Genomic DNA, 20,729 nt, shown 5'->3' with positions numbered 1-20,729 from the left:
TTAAATGGTGCTATCTCCCTTCAAAAATGATTTAATTTTCTTCTGGAAGGCAAATACAGTGCAGAAAATTCATCTTGATCTAATTTAGACTGGTCTTTTCCCAGTTTTCCCTTATCCTAAGGGCATGTAGCTCTTCAGGGACCTCAACTAAAAGCCTTTAGTGTTTTTTTCAACTCAAAAGCCCTGAACTCCAATTTTCAGGCAACTCAATGAGCCTGCCCAAACCCCTGCTTTACCTTTTGGTCTCTTATCCCTGTTTTCTACTTTATTTCTTGGTGGTGCTTCCTGGTCATGTTCAGTAGAGCACAACCCCATGCAACAAATTGAACTCACTTTTCTGTTGTTCCTTCCTCTGTTATCTTGGTTTCCCAAGTCCTAGCTCTCTTAGCGGCATGAAATCATTTTTTGATTAGAAAAACGTAAGTTATTTCAATTTTAGAAGGCAAAATTTTAAGATACGTTCCTCGTTAATGTGTTCATACTTTTATTCTGTCTTGTTTTTAAATTTTTAAGTCAGTCACATTCTCATCATGCCTATATGATCACAAAGAAGCATGTAGTAGCAATGGAAAGCAAAGAAGTATTGACCTTTACCAGGCAATCAATCCTTGAGCAATGTCAGGAAATCTGGAGCTTTCTCAAGTAGTAATATGGAAGAGAAGATAAGGGATATGTATTATTTATCACAGACAATACTCAGCACAATTTTATTGCTCCTTGGGGAATTCAAAGCTTTTAAAGATGCAATTATTATTTGGATGCCCTCCAGAGAGCATTGTGTTAAAAATAGCACCTGTACACTGCTAAGTCAAATCACCTGTTTATTACCCAGAGTGATGAAAATCATTTAATAAAATATTACAGACACTTGGTCAAAATCATGCACACAATTCATATGCTCAGAGAAAGGGAAAATCTATGCCTGGCTAAATACATACTTGTTGAGTGGATAACCTCGATGGGGAGGCAGAAATAATTTCAAAAACAAAAATTAAAGACATTCATGTTTTTAAAATAGTCTAAATTAGACCACTACAGTAGCCGTTCTGTTTTTGGTTGCCCAGCATCTACCAACATGTGTATAATACCTTTGTATTAGCACACCATTTTCTCCTTTGAAGGATCTGCTCCTCTGCTTACTTTGGATTACAGGTACAGGATTGTGACGTAGGACTGGCCAGTCACTGTGTTCCATCCCGTTGGCCATAGTTACTGGTTTATCAATGTGCATGTGATCCAAGTTATTCCAATGAGACTTGATACTTGGATTTTCCAAAAACTACTGGAGGGAGAAACTCTGTTGGAATTGCGAAACTGATAGACTGTAAGCCTAGACATTGTGATTACCACATAAAGGCCTGCTTAAGAATGAAGCCAAAAGTACCTAGAACTTTTCAGCTATATAAGTTAACAAAATACCCTTTATTGCTTAAGCTAACTTCATAAAACTGGGTTTCAGGGTCTGCAACCAGGAGTCCATAATGATACAGCTACATCAGAAATATGCATCACGGGCAGGCCACGGTGGCTCAGCAGGCAGAGCTCTCATCTGCCTTGCTGGAGACCCGGGTTTGATTCCCAGTGTCTGCCCATGCAGAAAAAGAAAAAAAAAATGCATCACAACAATCAAGTCCATTAACAAGAGTAAATAACCCTAGATTTAAGAAAAAAACTCTAGCAGCTAATTAAAATGATAGATAGAATCAGGAATTTTAAAAAAATGTATGTAATAAAATCTATTCCAGTCTACTGATAATGATTTAATACCCCACCTTTATTTATATGCTGCCCAAAACTTCAGACCTGAGAACTTATTAACAATATCAAATAACACAGCTCCATGTTTGAAGTCCAAAGGTTAGATTATTACTGGCATACTAACCTGTTCCTCATAGATGCTTAGTTATTTGGGGACTAGAACAAGTTGTAAAAGGGTCTAAGAAATGGGGGAAGAGTTGTATGTTTTAAAATTTTAAAATTCTGTCTTAAGCTCTGCCTGAATACTATGGTTGTTGATGGCAGCCATGAGTAGTATTCCTATGGAAAAGGCTGTAAGTAAAATGAGAATCCCCCAGTGTCTTTGGCCTTCAAGTGGACACAGATTCAAGCATGTGCACATAATGGAAACCACACATTTCTACTCCTGGCATTTAATTAGAAGTAAAATAAAATATGCAAGGCAAGAATTTTAAAAATTAGTTTAATAGCCTTTATGCAACTAATTTCTAAGTGATTCCTCTTCCTTACTGGAGAGGCATCTAATGTCAAACAGTGGTATTAAGGTGAGTCACGGTAACTGAAAGGCATAAAGAAGGTACATGTCAGAATTATTAATTTAAAAAAGAAGATGAATTATTCCCTTCACTGAAAACATGCTGTGCCAAAAATTCTGAACTTTGAAGCCTGGCTTTATTTTCCTCATTCATAACTAATCACTGTCCAGGAGGATGAGACTAAAGAAAGAAAATTGTCAAAGGAAGTACTGCTATTTCAAAATAAATAATTCAAAAGAAAATCAACACGTTTGTTGATTATTTAAAGTAGAATTTTCAGTGGGCAAATTGCAGCTGATAACATGTTATTACATAACCAAAATTCACCAAAGCAATGCCTTTCAAACTTCTTTTATTAATTTTAAAATTATTAAAATTTAAAATAAAATAATTTAAAAAATTGATACAATTTCATTTCACTAAAAACAAATGCTGATCACAAACCACTAAATTGATTTCACAACCTGCCAACAGCACACAACCTAATAGAAATCACAAAATCTGATATAACTAGGACATCTTATATATCTTATGCTAAGAAATGCAAAGCATTACTAATGCCAATTTCAAATTATGACTCTTCTGAAAGAAATTAAATCAACTCTATCTACACAGTGAAATTTCTCAAACTATTAATTAAAACCACCAAATATTTTTATAAAACACTCAAAGTAAGATGTTTCACTCAGAATGATGTCTCCCAGAACATATTTTGAAATAACCCAACCCAAATTCACCACTTCAAATTCTAACCTAAAGCTAATAATTCTTTTTTTAAAAAAAAAACTGTATTTCTCCATAAAAGTCAGCGAAACATAAAGCCATGGTGTTTTTCCCTTTATCTGTCCTATTTTACCTATGGTGTCAACTACTGTTTGATAACAGTTTTTTTTGAAGAAAGCATTTTCCCAATGAACTCTAGAGAAGGATGAAAATTAATGAAAAATGTGATTTTAAACATAATACTCTTTTTTTCCATACCAGCATGTATAATATCATTTGACTTTCCAGATTTTCTTAAAGCTTGGATCAAATGATGACTCCCTTCCTCGATATTTTCTTTTACACTGGAGGTAGGTGCTGGGAAGGAAAATTTCCTTGTCAGAGCCACTATTAACTGAAAATTCCAGTAGTCTGATTATTTTTTTCTTTTTTAAAACAGCAACCTGGATTTCTATTAAAAGGATTTCCTTTAATAACTCATGCCTAAGAATTTATATGTCGGCATGTTTAAAAGTAAGCCCTCCAGGGAAGAACTCAGGCATGTTGCTCACTGTCAACATGACAGTCTGATGATGGGTATATGGGTTTCCTGTTGATTCCCATGTCACATTTGTTAAATTACTGTCGAGACCACAGGGTAGAACCAGCTTATATATATTTTTTCTTCTTTCGGCTTCACAGATCTTTCATAAGCACACACAAAAAGAAAAAATGAAAGAGAAAAAATCACAGAAACCCATTCTCACCAATGCTGAAAGCAGAGGCAGATGGCATAATCCTCAGAGCTGAGAGCAAACCTATACGGTAAAAAGTAGTAAATGTTGCAGTGTGGCTAGTTTGGCATTATGACCAAAATGGGCCACACGAAACCCTAGGGTTTGGTCAATGGTGGGTTCCTCAAATTTGTCCTTAAAATGTTGAAATTTTCCATATCTACTCAGTCATCCTTAAGATGTATGGGTGTATAGGTGTAGGTGAGATTGAAATAAAACCTACAGAGCTCTTTTCTGGATTAAATGAGCAAACAATAGCCTCCAAAATAATTTGCAGGTGCTATAATAATCCCAAAAAGGTGTACTGAAGAGTTGAGATGCTGGTAGCCTTCGTTAAAGGAGATACTGTTGGCCACATTGCTTGGTACAATTTTGGAAAGAGGTATGATGCTGGTGCAGGAAACCTAATCAGAAATTTATCTTTCTTAATCTTATGAACTATCTTTCATTCTCTCCTTATCTCATTATCATATAGGCTGGGAAGAGAAGATAGAATGTTAAAGGAATGTTTGTGAATTTGCCTTGTCAGTTGATACTTGGGCAATAATTCAGCCATGTGCCTTCCTTGAGCCAGGTTCTTAAGGACCAAGTATGTAGCAATTAGAGTGAAGGGGTAAATGGTGGTTAGGACAGTGCTTCTTGAACTTTATTCACCCACTTAGATCAACTCAGTCCCACTTCCACTTAGACTCGGACAGATTTTAGGGGCATTATCAGAATAGGAAGAACATACCAACCACAGAATCACAATAGGAATTAGTGATCTTTCAAGGATGCCTGCCCCCCCCAACATGTCCTCTCATCTGTCCCAGGATACTCTACTATCCTCTCTCTCCCAAGTCAATTAAAACAGTAGTGTGGCCTACTTCCCATTAGTTCATTTCCAATTCATACTGAATTAGAAGAAGAAATTATCAGCTCACCTGTTTTAAGAGATTGCACCACATAATATTGCCATATTCGTAGCTCAAATATTGGCAGTTTCATATGATTCATCACATACCCTATTTAGAGAAATGAAGTTTAATTGTTAGAAAAAAACTAAACCATTTCTGTGGCTGAGCTATACTGACCAGAACAAAGTTATCTCTAACTCATGTACTCAAAGGCTGCATATTTAAACTAAGTGACTCTTACCTTTATGCACCCCCTCCCCTTTCAAAGGCAAGATAAATTCAGCAACATTCTTTAGGAAACTTTTCATCTGAAACAGCAAGTATCAGTCCAACAACACACATTTATTGTGCATTTATGCCTTGTAAAGCAGAAGAAAAGTACAAAGATAAATTCCATTTCTGTCCCTAAGGAGTAACTGATCTAGTTGGAGAAAGAAGAGAGAAAAATGTAAAAAGGTAAAGAACAAAGCAACAACATAAGAAATGTCACAAGACAAATTGGGATCATTTACTAAATGAGTGTAAGAGAAAATAAGTGCAGGGAGTAGACAGGCAGGAGCAATCACCTAGAATCTGATTTGAGCCACTTTCAATTTTATTTAGCCCATCAATCACCACACCTTCCACCTACTAACTTTGGGATGGTATCATAGAAAATGAAAATCATTTCTCTACCTAGTCATAACTACCAGACAATGGTCCCAGAGATGGGCACCCAACAGGTGTACATGGCTCAGACTACTACATCTCATATATTGGATCCACCTCAGGAAAGGGTAGAAGAATAGAATATTTTAATTGGACACTTTCCTACCCTCAGGATGAAGAAAGCATGATATGGGAGATGGAGGGAAAAAGCTACAGGTCTATGTCCTAATATAAACTGCAGCCACCTAGCATCCTAGCAATCTTCCTGACTCTGTGACCCCCTCTTATTTCTGAATGTCAATCCTTCTCAGCAGTAACCAATAGTCATAAGTGGCCATAGCTGTATGTACATTATAAACATCTATTTAGTTATAAATGAGAGCACATTAAGACCTTATGACCGGGGTTATTTCAACTATACCCTGGGTACTCTCACTCACAGACCACAGCACCCTGCTCTGTGCCTCCCTGCTGATGCCCTCTACTTGAGGATGGCACCTAGCCATGCACACTACCTCTAGCATCCTCCTACAGAAGGCTGCTTCTTTACCAAGGGAGCCACACCTCTATGCTCTGCAAGTGACAAACTCTCAGATCACCAGCAGTCCTGGATTCTCCAGTGCTCCCTGCACTAAAGCTACATACATTGGGGCATTCCATGCAATAATGCAGAAAATGCCCAGAATTCTCCCCAACACTGTCATCCTTTATCACCTGGGCTTGATAAAGGTTTGCTTCTACCCTAGGAATCATCTCTGACTCAGATCATTCTCTCTTACCTCCCACATCTAATCCAAGAGAAAAAATTGTCAAATTCATCCTCAAAATATCCCTCAAGTTATCCCCTCTGTTCCTTCTCAGGTGACTTCTTGTCGGTTGAAAATTAATTGCCATTACCTCTTACCTGTCCTGTTACTAGGGCCTCCCCATGTCCTGCTTCCACTCTCTTCCTTCCAATCCATACTGAACCCAGAAGCAGAGACTTGCAGAAAACATTAAATGGATTATTATATCTTCCCAGACTTAAAATCCTTCAGTGTCTTCCTATTACACTGAGAATAAAATTGAAGTTCTTTGCCCTGGCCTACTAGGGAGGCTGGCCGAAGCCTTTCTCTACAGGAAGCTATCCAGTGAGGGTGGTATGAGAGGCCTGGCTTGAACTTCAGGCTACCCAGGCTGAAATTACAGGTCCACTGCTCACCATGGGTCCTGTGCAGCTTTGGGCCAGTTACCTACCTTCCCTGTGCCTCAGTTCCCACACATGAAGAGCTAGCCATCTCAATGAATTGTTAGGAGAAGTAAAGTTTAAGAGCAGCTTCAGTCTGCTCTTCATAAACCTATTCAGACTGGTCTGCTTTCATGTCTTCAAACAGCTCTTCCCACCTCAGGGCCTTGCATCACTGTTCCCTGTGAGTGGAATTTATCATCCCTCCCCTTGGTCCTCTCCTCCTCTTTGTTACCACCTGACCAGAAAGGCCCCCTGACTAACATTTCTAAATGCTGATTCACCCCATCTCACTCTCCTATTCTGTACTGAAATGTCTTATTTTCTCCATAACACTCGTCATCATTTGCAATTATTTCCTTTCTTTGCCTGCTCACTTAGGTATTGTTTTTTCCTTCAACATTTAATCTTTACAAAACTTTGGATCACATTTATCTTGTTTACTATTGAATCCCCACTACCTAGAACACCACCTAGGCTCAGGGATCCTCTGCTGATTTCTGTTACTATTTAAACTGTTATAATGAGCAATTGGATGAATCTTGCTAAATCCTTCATCTCATGTTCCATTTGGCTTTTGCTTATAACACCCTCTCTCCCTAGAGCTCAGACCAACTCTCTGGGGCTGGGATAGAGAGTAGATACACAATTGTCCTCTTCATAACCCTCACTGCCTCATACCCCAAAGTACATATCAGCTCCTCTTCAAATCTTCCCTTCCCCTAAGGCAGGTGCTTAGCAAGCTAAACTCTGAATGTTCCTTCTGGCTCAACTCAACTTAGCTTCTTACCTGCCTGTGTGCGTGTATACGTACATATACTCCAAACACTTATTTGTGCATTTAGATGTTGGGTTGGCCCAGATCCCACAGAAAGCACAGCCTAAGGCAAAACTTTATGTGGTACTAATTTGTTAGAGCATGTCACCTCAGGGAAGTAAAAACAAGAGAAGAGGGAAATGAGGTAAGGAAAAAGGAAAAGCAGATACATGGATGCATTTCTAAGCAGGCCAACACTGTTATCAGGCACAACTTTGCCTGATCTTCCTTGCCCATGTGTTAAGAGAGATCATGGGACAGTGTCTTAGGACAGTCATTTGGGGTGGGGAGATGGGAGGAGGGAGTCAAATGTTATCCACCCATCAGGCATTTTTATTTCCAGGTTCACAAGCTGGGATCTGAGCCAATCTCATGCATCCTAGGCCTCAGCATCTCAGGGGAGTCCCAGAGTGTAGTTGAAAAGCCAACAGGAGGGACTGGGAGCAGTCACTGTAACAGCCTTCTGCCAATGGCAGTGGCAATGTCAGCAGCAGTGATGACCTGGCTTGGTAATCACAAGAGCATCATAACCTGGTTGAGCTCAAGGATGAAAAGTGGGGCCTAGTCTGAGCCTGGTATCTATATATAATATAGAAGGTGATAACCACTCAAATGTGTTGCTCAAGAATGGCAAGCATGTGACAAATAAGCTCCCTGTTCCCCAAGTCTGTACTCATGTAGACATCTCCAAATTTTTAAACAGCATTTTTCCTGGCAGAAACATAAGGTTGTAAATAGTCACTAAATTCAGTAAGACTTGATACATATCCAAGAAAGAAGCATGGAATAAAAAAAAAGTTATTTCATATATATAATTCATTTGATTTCCACAAATTCGCAAGGTTCAGTGGGGAGGGCATAATTAATCACTACTCTACAGAAGAGCAACTGAGACTTGGAGAGAGTAGACGGCATGAATGGAGATGTCTCAAATGAGAACCAAGATTTTCTGACTTCTGGCTATGTGTAGAACCCTAACACACATGAGCCCATATACATATTGTAACCCAAGTGACTGAGACTCAGTTATTTTTGATAATTTAATAAGAAGATGAATAATGTGTTTCTATAACACCCATTCTCCTCTTTGTTTTACTTTTTGACATATTTTGGAAAATACAAATGAGGCCCTGCAAAGGATAATCACAATAGTAATGTAAATGATAAGAATTTTTTTTTTAATTATACCTGGAGTGATAAAGACAAAAACAAAATATCAAGCTAATGAAATGATCAGCTCCACAGAGTAGAAAATGCCAAGGTCACCAGGCAAAAGGAGGTCCTTCTACAGCATCCTCCATTTAAACCAAGCCTAGAGCTCCAGAGCTGGGATCTGTGATTCTCCTTGATACTGCAGGAGAAGAGAATACTATTTAAAGGAGTCCCTTTCCAGAAATCAAGCTCTGTGTACTTCCTGGTACAATAGCTCTAAACATCCCCATTCTGCATTCGATATCAGTTCTGCAGAGTTAGCATCTCACAATAATGCAAACTTAATACATGGAGCAAAATTTATTTCTTATAAGACCTCACATAAACATTTTTCATCGTGGTGTTATTTGGAGTCAATCTGCCAATGCTCACTGCGTTATTCTTCTTAAGATTTGACATTTATTACAGGGAAGATGTGTCATTATTTTTACTGACTCTTCTTTCTTCCTCCACCCCAAAATATACCCACCCAAATGTTCAGAACTTTATATATGCAACTTAATAGTCCACCCTGCAACATTTGGCAAGTAAAATGTACCATGATATGTACCATCTGGAACTCTGGTTTAAATTTCATACTTCTTATATCAAAAACCTTATTGAAAGTGTATTATATACAGAAAACTGTACTGTACTAACAACTTATAGATACAGAAATGAATAAGATATTGTCCCTGTCTTCTAAGTAGCACATTACAAACTACAGAACACAACTTATTAGCGGGCCATGAAATCAATTTTGGAAATTTTGATCAGTATTAAAAAAAAACCTGAAATAGAATGGAATAGAAAATAATAGAATACATCTCACATCTTAAAGGAAAGTATAGTTTCTTGAAACTTTATGGGTGTGTGTGTGCTGGGTTATGATAAAAAATGCACTTCTAAAAATAATGAGAAGGAAATTATTTAACAGTTTAGAGCATCTATTTTAGAATTAAGAGTGTCCATTTCTGGTTCAGCCACTTAGCAAAGTGAGTTTGGGCAAATCGTTTAATCCCATGGAGCCTCAGTTTCTTTGTATGAAAAATGGAGTTAATTATACTTTTTTGGATTCCTTATTTTTGAAAAAATAGACCTTTCTGTTTTATTATGCTACTGAATCTCAAATTCCTCTATTGCTAACTGACTACTCAATATTACCATTTTAATACACCCCATTTTTTTTCTCCAATGAAATTTGTGTACTCAGGCCCGACCTGATCTCAGCAATAGCGTCACCACACCCTCAAGAACTCAACTCAAAAATATCACCAGCATCATAAGAATAGCAGCTGACCTTTATGCTCCACTGATATGTGCTTGGCAATGTCTAAGTTCTCTGCATATTCTCAGCCACTAGCTCTTACAGATCTTGTTCATTTTTATATCTCCCAAGTTCTTTGCATATAGCACACATTAAGTCTACAACATTATTGCCTGGCTCATTCAGTAGGCCATAAACTCCTGGAGGGTAGGGACTAGGTCTTATTCATCATTTTACTGCCAGCATAAAACAATCATAACTGGTCCCTCAAATGATGTTTGTGGGAAAATGTCAGGGAGACCAAACCATATATGAATAATAAGAATAATAAGAAATAGATTAGCAAAATTTAGGTGGGGTCTAATGTCAAATTGTATTGAACAGCAGGCAGAACTTAAACATGATGTTGCAGGTAACTCAGAGCAATTGCAAAATCCTAAACAAGGTCATAATGCTAAAATCATTGTATAGAGTGATATCCGTAAGCACACAGTTTAGTTTAGAAGCGACCAGATTAAGATTAAAGGTTTCTTAGAAGGTCTGAGTTTTGAAAAAGTTAAACGGAATCAAAATCCGCTACTCTAAGTTCTCTTCCAGCCCCCTGATTCCAGTTATTGAGGTATTTGTCCTTTATTCTTGGTGATTTAGTCTTAGACTTCAAACATTAGGCTTTGCCCTCTTTTCCATCCAGATTCTAAAATCAGTATCTTTACCATGATACTTATTCCCATGATTAATTTATGAAATTGCATGTTGCCCTTTGAAGACTTAAGGCATCTTAGACAGAGGGAATGGCACCTTGTACTATCATACCAATGTATTAAATGACTTTTTTAAAAACCAAAAGTTTGTTGGTTGAGATGCTATTAAATTCTAATCTATAAAAGCAGTGCACAAACATCTCATAGATACAAAAGGCAAACTTTCAATATAGTGAATGAGAACTTTTATGATAAGAGAGAAGAATATAATCTAATTTCTTAACCATTAAGTTACATGCAATATGAGAAGAATATTCTCACAAAGAATAAGTTTTATTACTTGCCATATTTGTCAGGTAGAATACACAATTTGTGCCAAGGACTGGATAATACAGTGGTGAGCACAACAGACAGAATTCCTACCAAGAGGGCTAACAATCTAGAGAGGAGGACCGTCATTAAACAAATAATTATGAGTATATAATTACAGGAGGACAGGAGCAATGAAGGAGTGCCAGGAGCAATGGAAGCATAGAAGCAAGCATGGAATGGATTTCAGGGACCAAGAAGCTCTCCAGAGAAAATGATATTCCAGCTGAGCTCCTAAGGGTGAATGTGAGCTGACAACAGCACAGTCAGTGATCTGCGTTCATCAAGGGGCAGGGGCAGAAGATGGTTTGGGAACCACTAGATCCATTCAAGAATGCTCGACTTTGCCAAGGAGCATAGGGAAGAGTTGACATATTCGTTTGAACTCAATCTCTCAGCATTTTGCAACTTTAAGTCTCCTGATTTCAAGATAGTTTTCCAGGAAGGAGGGTATTCCTTATGAAATTAAGTATACTAAGAAGAATGTCAAAAATCTTAAGTTCAAAACATCATTTGGAATAAAACCATGATTCTAAGTGATACATGCTAAATAATTTTTTTGAAAGGGCAAGGCCTTCTTAAAGGAATTTAGGTCATTTGGTGATTGGGTAGAGACATATCATGGGTTTCTCTATTGACTACTTTGGTTTATAAATCCATCGTAGTGTTGGAAAGATTTTGTATTTTATAAAATAAGAAACATTGTATTTTACTGTGTCAATAATAGGCTTTGTTTTAGTTTCCTTGGTTGCTCAAGCAAATACCATACAATGGGTTGACTTACACAATTTATAGGCTCACGATTTTAAGAATAGAAGTCCAAATCAAGATATTATCAGAGAGATTCTTTATTCCCAAAGACTGGGGTTCACAGGCTAGCTTCCGGTGATCTGGAACTCCTCTGTCACATGGCAATGCACATGGTGTCCTCTCTCGGCCTCTCCCTTCTCTTCCAGATTCTGTTGACATTTAACTTCTGACTGCTCCCACCGGGGTGTTCTCTCTATCTGCCTGAATGTCATTCTGCTTATAAAGAACTCCAGTAATAGGATTAAGAGCCATCCTGATAGAGTTGGGCCACACCTTAACTGAAATAACCTCATCAAAAGGTCCTATTTATTGGGTTCACACCCACAGGAATGGAGTAAGTTTAAGAACATATTTTTCTGAGTTACATAGCTCCAAATTCCCACAGTACATGGGCCGTGTGCCACATGCAAATGACAATACACTTCTTACTAAGAGATCTTATTACAGAAAGCTTTTATGAAGTTCTTGTCATGTGCAAGGCATTTTGCTGAGAGATCTACATGTATCTTCCATTCGACCTTCACAACACCGCTACGAGGTCAGGATAATTAGTATTCTCTGTTTAACCACGTGTCAGCTGAAGTTTAGAGAGGTTAAGCAACTCTGCAAAGATTACACAGTAAATAAGCAGTGAAGTCAGATTTGAAATAGCCTCTTTGTCCCTCCCCACTGCTACCCAGGAAAAACTCTACTTTTGTTAAATTCTGACCACACTTACTGAGGGGAAGGTGGGTGGGTGTCAATTTTTTTTTGTTTCCCTTTGGATTGCATGCTAATGGTTATTGCTACCATGTTTAATAGCAATGTATTATCCCTGGGCATTGGAATTAACATCATTACTCAGAGATGGTAAACAGAAGTTTGCATTTGTGCACTGCCCGGAGGTGGAAGCATCAATAAAACCTGAGGTGGGAGGAAGAGATGAATGCGCAGGCTTGAATCAGAGGCAAGGGATGCAATTTGATCCGGGTGGGGTGGGTAATAAGAAATTTTTCCTAGGCTAGCAGAGAAACGAAATCCTTCACCACTCCTACCTTGAACTGCACAGATATATTTCTTTTAATGTGGCTTTTCTTTCATGAACAGGAAACAAAAGTTCCTGCTCTGCCCATCACACCCACAACTCTTGGGCACATGCTAGGGTACCTGGCTTGCAATATTCTAGAAAAAATGGACTAGAAGTTCCTTTGACAAAGTTTGCTTGGGCCTAGAAATTTTAATCTACATCCATGAACTAAAGATTTAAATTTAAAATATCCTAAGGGTTCAGCAACAGCTAACAGTGGCAAATGTGCATATACAAAAATTGGCCTGAAGTCTTCCAAATGTCACAGGGGTACAGCTGTTTGCTAACTGAATCTTTGTTAGCGCCATGCATTGAGCAGAACTAAGGGATTGTTAATGATTCCAATGCTTGTCAAGTGAGAATGAAGTAACAGTGATTAAAAGCACCTAGATACGCTTTTCTTGTGACATTTCTTATTTTGAAAGCCAGAAGAAAAAAATGTGCTCATTTTTATGGGTTGTGTCATAAGCTGTGCTTCCAGCTGGACATATGAGACAGTTTTCCCATTCTAGTGTTTCACAACAAGCAATAAACAAACAATAAACAATGACAACAAGAAAAGAACCACTTTCTAGGATCGTATGATTAGTTTTGACATTTGGGAAATTGCTTCATTGCCAGAAGCCAATTCCTACGATTGCGAGCATCTTTCCACAAATAAAATTAATAATGTGTCCAATTTCCCTGCCCTCTTTATTTTTATCATACGCAGATTGGACCCTTCGGCTTGTAAAGTCATGTTTTTAATAAGATTTCCATCCTCTATAAAATATTTAAGAAAATATCCTTTAGTGTCACAGAGTCTTTGGAAACGTACACTAACCCATTCACCTATTCATTCAAGCAGTACCTGTCAAGCACCTACTAAAGGCCAGGCACTTTCATTATTTTATTTATTTATTTATTTTTTTGGCATGGGCAGGCTAGGGGAATCGAACCCGGGTCTCCAGCAAGGCAGGCGAGAATTCTGCCACTGAGCCACCATTACATCACTTTTCTAAAGCTGAGAACTACTCAGCGAACCTCACAAGCAAGATCCCTGCTCTCAAAGAGCTTAAATTTCACTTTGGATGAACAGACAATAAATAAGCAATCCATTAAGTGGATAAGATAAGTTTGAGGAGTGCAAAGTATTAGGAAGGAAATAAAGGAAGGCAATGTGATAGAAGAGTTCTTTCAAATGGATGGTCTGCAAAGGACTCTCTGGGGATGTGGCACTTAACCTGAGAACTGCATGACAAGCCAACCATGCAAAGATTGGAGAAAGAAAAGCACTACAGGCAGAGGGAACAGCAAGCACAAAACCAAATGTAAGGAACAAGGCTGCCTTTTTTCAGAACTGGGGAAGTTCAGTGTGACTGATAGGAGATAAAGTCAGGGAGGGAAGCAGGAGCAGATCTGATGGGGCCTGGCAGGCCAGGGTAAGGAATTCAGATTTTATATTAATGGCAAGGAGAAATCATTGAAGGTTTAAATCCAGGGAACCATGAGTTCCAGCTGATTAATGAGGATTGCTTTTTGGTCATGGAGGAAGGGAATGGACAAGACCATGTTCCACTCTAAATTTTCACTTCTTTACAGATTCTAAGGCCCTGCCGTCTTCAGTATGTATAGTGAGCAAGAACACAGTGCTAGTGTTTGAATCCTTGTTCTGCCATTAATAAGCTGTCTGATCATCAGGACTTTACTAATGATGTAATTTTAGGGATTCTATTCAACCTACTGAGGTTTCAATTTCTCCATGTCAAAAAAAAGAAAAGTGATACTAACACCTCCCAGATATTTTTTAATTTTTAAAATATCTTTATTGAGAAATATCCACACTCATACAGTCCAGCCATATATATATAATCAATGACTCACAATATCATCACATAGGTGTGTATTCTTCACCATGATCAATTTTAGAACATCTGCATCCTACAGAAAAAGAAATAAAAAGTAAAAAGAAGAACTCATATATCCCATACCCTTTATCACTCCCTCTCATTGACCCACAGTATTTCAATCTACCCAGTTTTTACCCTTTATCTCCTCTTATTATTTATTTTTAATCCTTATTATTTTTTTTTACTTATCTGTCCATTCCCTAGATAAAAGGAGCATCAGACACAGATTTTTACAACCACACAGTCACACTGTAAAAGCTATATAGTTATACAGTCGTCATCAAAAATCAAGGCTGCTGGAACACAGTTCAACAGCTTCAGGCACTTCTCTCTAGCCACTCCAATACCTCATAATGTAAAAAGGGATATCCATATAATGCTTTTAAAAATAATCTGCAGGATAACCTTCCAATTCTGAAATCTCTCAGCCACTGAGACTTTATTTTGTCTCATTTCTCTCTTCCCCATTTTGATCAAGAAGCCTTTCTCATTCCCATGTCAGGTCCTGGCTCATCCCAGGGAATCCTGCCGCACGTTGCCAGGGAGATTTACACCCCTGGGGGTCATGTCCTACATAGCGGGGGAGGGCAGAGAGTTCACCTGCAAAGTTGGCTTAGACAGAAAAGCCACATCTGAGCAACAAAAGAGGCTCTCTGAGGGTGACTCTTCGGCATAATTATCAGTAGGCTTAGCTTCTCCTTTGCAGGAATCAGCTTCATAGGGGATGAGTCCCAAGATTGAAGACTTAGCCTACTGAATTGTTGTCCCCACTGCTTGCAAGAATATCAGGAATTCCCCAAATGAAGTTGAATATGTCCTCCTTTCTCCCCAGTCCCTCATGGGGACGAGGCAAAACTTTTTATTCCCTGCCCAAATTACTCTAGGATGTACACAGGCATCACATTAACCTGTATAAACCAACAAGAGCTCATGCCTTATTCAAGATTCCATGTGACTATGGTGTTCAAGTAAATTGACTATACTAGTTAAATTTGATAATGTGCTATCCAAAATATAAATATTGCACCAAATAAACATCTCTTCCTTTTATCTCGCACAGAGGCTGAAATTTTAAAATATGATCATATGACCCTTTACCTAGTATTCAGATTTACCTTAGTCCTAGCCAGATCAGCTACATTCATATCTCTAAATGAAGTCTGATCACTTTTTTCACTTTTTAAAACCGTTGTTGAATGGACCTCCCTGGTATTATTAAATGGAAATTCTTTTCCCACGAGAATTGAATGAGATAAGGTATATAACACAGAGTCATGCCTGCCACACGGCATGCATTCAGGGAATAATAACTGCTATAATGATGACAATGATGGTGAGGATGGTAATGGAGATTGCTTTAGTTTGTTAAAGTTGCTGAAATGCAGATACCATAAAATATGTTGGCTTTTACAATGGGGGATTTATTATCTTGCAAGTTTAAGTTCTGAAACGATGAAAATGTCCAAATCCAGGTATCATCAGACAATGCCTGGACTCCGCTGTCAGATGACAAGGCACACGGAATCTCCTGCTCGCTCCCTTCTTTCCCTGGTTTTGTTGCTTCCAGCTTCTGGCTTCCTTAACTTCCTGTAAGCTTTTCTGTCATTTTCTCTGTCTTTTACCCTCTTATAAAGGACTCCAGGAAAAGGATAAAGACCCACCTGGGGCATGCCTCAACTAATATAAACTAATCAAAAGTCCCATTCTCAATAGTTCTACACCCACAACAATGGATTAGTTTTTAAGAACATGATTTTCTGAGGTACACAGAGCCTCAAACCATCACTATTTTTTTTAATGATGATGTTAGAAGAACAAGAAAGAGGAAGAAGAGAAGACTAGGAAGACAGGGAAGGGTGAGATGAAGGATTAAGCAATTACCCAGATCATTTGGGTTAGAATAAAAATCTATTGGACATAGGAAGGAGGTTTCCATCAACTTACAATATCTCTGTGCTCCAGATCCCTGTATAAAGCCACCTCTTTAATGTCTTGAACATGGTAGATATGGACTAAAATGGAATTTTAGAAAACCTGGAAACTACCCAAATGCTCATCAACAGAAGCATGAATCACTAAAATGTGGCATATTCATGCAATTAAACACTCCATGAAAATGAAAGAGAATGAACTACTGAACGTCACAACACCATGGATGAATCTCACAGATATGCTCATTGAAAGACGCCGGAAGGAAATACAGCATGCTGCGTGATTCCATTTATACGAAGTTCAAGAACAGGCAAAACTAATGGGCATTGAAAGATATAAAAATAGTAGTTATATATTAAGGGGTCTGTATACACTTGGAAAGGGCACAGGGGAGACTGGTAGGGTGGGGAAAATGTTCTGTACCTTTTTGATCAGATGATCAAGCGCACATTTGTGAAAAAAAAATCAGCTGTCTACTCAAGATTAGGATACTTTATGAACCTTTACTGTATGTATACTTTAAAATATTAAATATATCATCTCAACGTAACAGAGGCAGCTAAGTAAATAAACAGGGAGACTGCTCTCTACAGGATATGTGTAACATCAGGACGGTCAGAGAGCCCATTTTTCATTTACTGGGGAAACCATTCATTTACATGGTTGCTTAGCCCTTTCTGTATTAAACAGCTCTGTCCACACTGTTAGCCACAGGGAAAGTAACTAACCAAGAGAGTAGATGAAGAAAAGCTCGGCTTAGTAGCAGACAACTGTGAAGTATGTCAAGCTGTGGCCATGACCACCTTCTCAAAACTACATTGGCAATTTCATTTATGTTGAATTTGTCTGCATTAAATGAAAGCTTAAGGGGGCAGGATTACTTTTTCTATATTAGAAATATATCTCAAGTACCTGGGTGCTCTATAAAGAATGCAAATAATTCACAGAAGACTGTGGAACAGCTGAAATGAGGATCATTTGTTTAAACAGCCCTTTCTTGCGTAACAATGAGGGAGACACAGAAGGCTGTCAGCATAAGAAAAGAATTTGGTTGGAATTATTTCATTTTCTTGATAGATCACCCAACCCACAATGCAAAATCATTACATCCCAACACAAGGCATTAAAAAGTGCTTTTAGGCTAAGATCAGTCAAAAAGGTACCCAGGGCAAATTTTTATTACCATCTCATCACCACCTGAAATTCAAATCATTGGATTACTCATAGAAATGCATGCTCAGAGTTTTTCTCCATTTATTTCAGTGAAAAATGGTAACAGAACTTATTTTCCTGGAAAAACACCAGCAAATAATAAAACAACTCAGGACCTGTTTTCACAAAGTAATAACAGGCCATACATAATTGATTGCCTTTACTCTGTGTCTCTGGATATTACAAATCACAGTTACAAGTGGTGCTTCACCAACCAACTTTCATTGTGGATTCAGGCTGTCTAGTTGGCACTGACTGCAACTACTTTAGTTCCTTTATTGCATACTTCACTGCATTATTCTTTAGTTGCTTCTTCAGTGAAGTTCTCAAATCCCCAACAAAGTTATATCCTCTTGCCTTCTGTGTATTCACTCCCTATCCCTGAATGAAGACCAAAAAAAAGCTTCTGGAAGTCAACTGATTTGGAGTTATGATCTTACTTCAGGCTAGCAAGGAAATATGAACTACCCGGGGAGATAAAATATTTTCCTTTGAAACCATATCCTAACTCCCTCCATTAAAACCTTAGAATCATACTAAAAGCCAGAAAGAAATATTAAAATTATACCAACTCTTTGGTTTACCAAACATTAAGCAGCTGTATCCATTAAGAAAAAAAAAACACTATAAATAATTTAATTCAGTATCAAGTTACAGGAGGTCCGAACTAGGGCTTAGGAATTCCGATTATGCCTCTTCATATTAAGTCATGCCTTAATCTCCCTCTGTGTTTCTGGTTAATGGTACAGACCTGTGCTGTCCATTACAATAGCCATAAATCACATGGACATGTCAAGCATCTGAAATGTGGTTAGTCTGAATTGAGATGTTTTGAAAGTAAAATTAACACAGGATTCCAAAGACTTACTACAAAAAAAAAATTTTAATATTAATAATTATATATATTAAGTATAATTAATAATCATTAATAATTTAAATATTATTATATGTTATAATGATATCATTTGATATATCATGTTAAATTAAATATATTATAAAAATTAATTTCATCTCTTTATTTTTTTCACAATGCAACTAACTTTTTTTTAATTACATATTTGGCTCACATTATATTTCATTTGGACAGCACTGATCTAGATTTTTCTAGATTGCCATTAGGGCTAAGATCCCCTCCTTGTGGAAAGGGGGGATTAAAATCTTAACAATGCACCTAGCCACGTTCATATGTCTTAAAGAATGGAGAATGCAGGGGAAGAGGCAGCAATATAATCACCAAGTATATTACATGTTTAAATATACTTGCTTCTTCTTAAGCACATTAAAAAAAAGAGAGAGAGAGAGAAAGCACAACCTGGCCCCTTCAGCCTCCTGAGACAGAAATGACACTGAACATGGACTTTGAAATGAAACCATCTTAAAGTTGAATTCTGCCTACAGCCTCAGTCTCCCTATTTGTAAATTTGGGGGAAATATACCCATCTAATAGAAAATTAAATGCAGATCAAGGGCCTAAAGGATCATCAGGCACTAAAGGAATGGGGAAGACTTTGGCATTGGACATTTGAAGTAGGAGCCAGAGGGACATGGAGACTTAAGCGTCCATTAGGCAGGTGGGAATCTGAGCCTGAAGACCAATAGAGATGAATAGAGGGAATCATCCCAGCAAGATTCCACAAAAGGCATGGCAAACTCAAAAGTATCCTGGAGCCAGAAGGTAGGACCTGGTGTACGTACGGGGTGGGAATAGGGAACCAATGAGCACATGCCCCATCAAAACCTGACAGCCCTAGGTCAGCTCCAGCTGATGCCACCGTGGAGGAATAATGGCAATGTGTTGCCAGATTTTCCAGTTTTTCAAGGAAATCTAGAAAGCCAGATTTAAATAATTTTATAACTAAAAAAAAAAAAAAAGCATTCGTTATTCCAGATATAACCCATGGGAAATAGTTTAATACATCTTCTGCCTCAAAGGTCAACAAGATAACTTGTTAGACTCACTCCATATGAAAATTAACAGGGATATCAACTGAAATTCTCACCAGCCCCAAAAGATTTGAGCTGCCAAAGCTGAAGAGGGGGATTTACAGCTTCCCGCCTCTCCGTTCCTCATTCAGCAAGGTCTCGTTGCCACGGCGACAGCTGTCCCAGTGGTGTCTCTGTTTCCCCAGTCCCTGACCCGGATGTTATGCAGAATGTTTCAAAGAGAGCTGCAAAAGCACATGGACCTTTGCTGGAGACATGCCACATTATCCAAGGTGTTACTCTGGTTATTATTTACTGCCTACTTTAGGTTTATTGGGAATATTTTCTATTTCAGTTTCAGACACTCTCAGCTACACACTATGGTTAATAAATTACGATACTGTGTAAATGTGTACAAGGTATAAACTTGAAAGAACTGCCCTGATGAATAATTTTTAAAATATCACACTTTTTTAAAAGATAACAACTAGTGGCCTCTCTATATCTATTGTAAGAAGTAAAGAGACTCATACTCAAAAACTAAAATTACAGTAGCTACTCTTTCCTCAAGTAAGTGGTTCATTTTAAAGAGATGACTTTTCAGTGAACACTTTAATTTTAATTTAACCTTCCCAGAAAATGAAGTGCTTTATTAGATTCTTTTGGTTTTATTTAAGGCATAAAAATTAGTTCTGAACTGTGATAACTGCGGACTTAGGAATGTAATCATTCTAAACACTACTTCTGACTTGCTTATAAGCCCTACAGATCTTGAGATGCTGTTTATTGCTAATTCAAAGTTGGCAAGGTATTTAATTGTGAAGCTGAACTTAAAGCCAGAGTGTGGCAGGACGGTTGGAGGTAAATTGTTTTGTTTTGCTTTCAATAGGTTACCAAAAGCCCTGATGCAAGGTGTGGAGGAAGGCAGGTTTCTGGACATGCGCTTCTCTAACCATTAATCCTTTTTTTTTACATGGGCAGGCACCAGGAATCGAACCTGGGTCCTGTGGCATT

The 20,729-nt window shown here is 38.0% G+C and overlaps 1 protein-coding gene across 7 annotated transcripts in view; it reads right to left on the bottom strand.

Annotated features, from left to right (window-relative positions):
* Nucleotides 1-20,729, bottom strand: part of FHIT (fragile histidine triad diadenosine triphosphatase) — a 1,619,043-nt gene that overhangs the window by 1,322,564 nt on the left and 275,750 nt on the right. For 2 of the 7 annotated variants that reach the window (XM_077128815.1, XM_077128816.1), the window contains one exon: nt 14,623-14,679. The exons of the other annotated variants lie outside the window; for them this stretch is intronic. The gene's annotated coding sequence lies outside the window, so the exon portion shown is untranslated. The remainder of the gene's footprint in view (nt 1-14,622; nt 14,680-20,729) is intronic. 7 annotated transcript variants of the gene reach the window in all.

The sequence above is a fragment of the Tamandua tetradactyla genome, chromosome 15, assembly GCF_023851605.1.
Source record: "Tamandua tetradactyla isolate mTamTet1 chromosome 15, mTamTet1.pri, whole genome shotgun sequence".
In the NCBI taxonomy this organism is placed as follows: Eukaryota; Metazoa; Chordata; class Mammalia; order Pilosa; family Myrmecophagidae; genus Tamandua; species Tamandua tetradactyla.
This window is presented reverse-complemented; position numbering and strand designations above follow the sequence as displayed.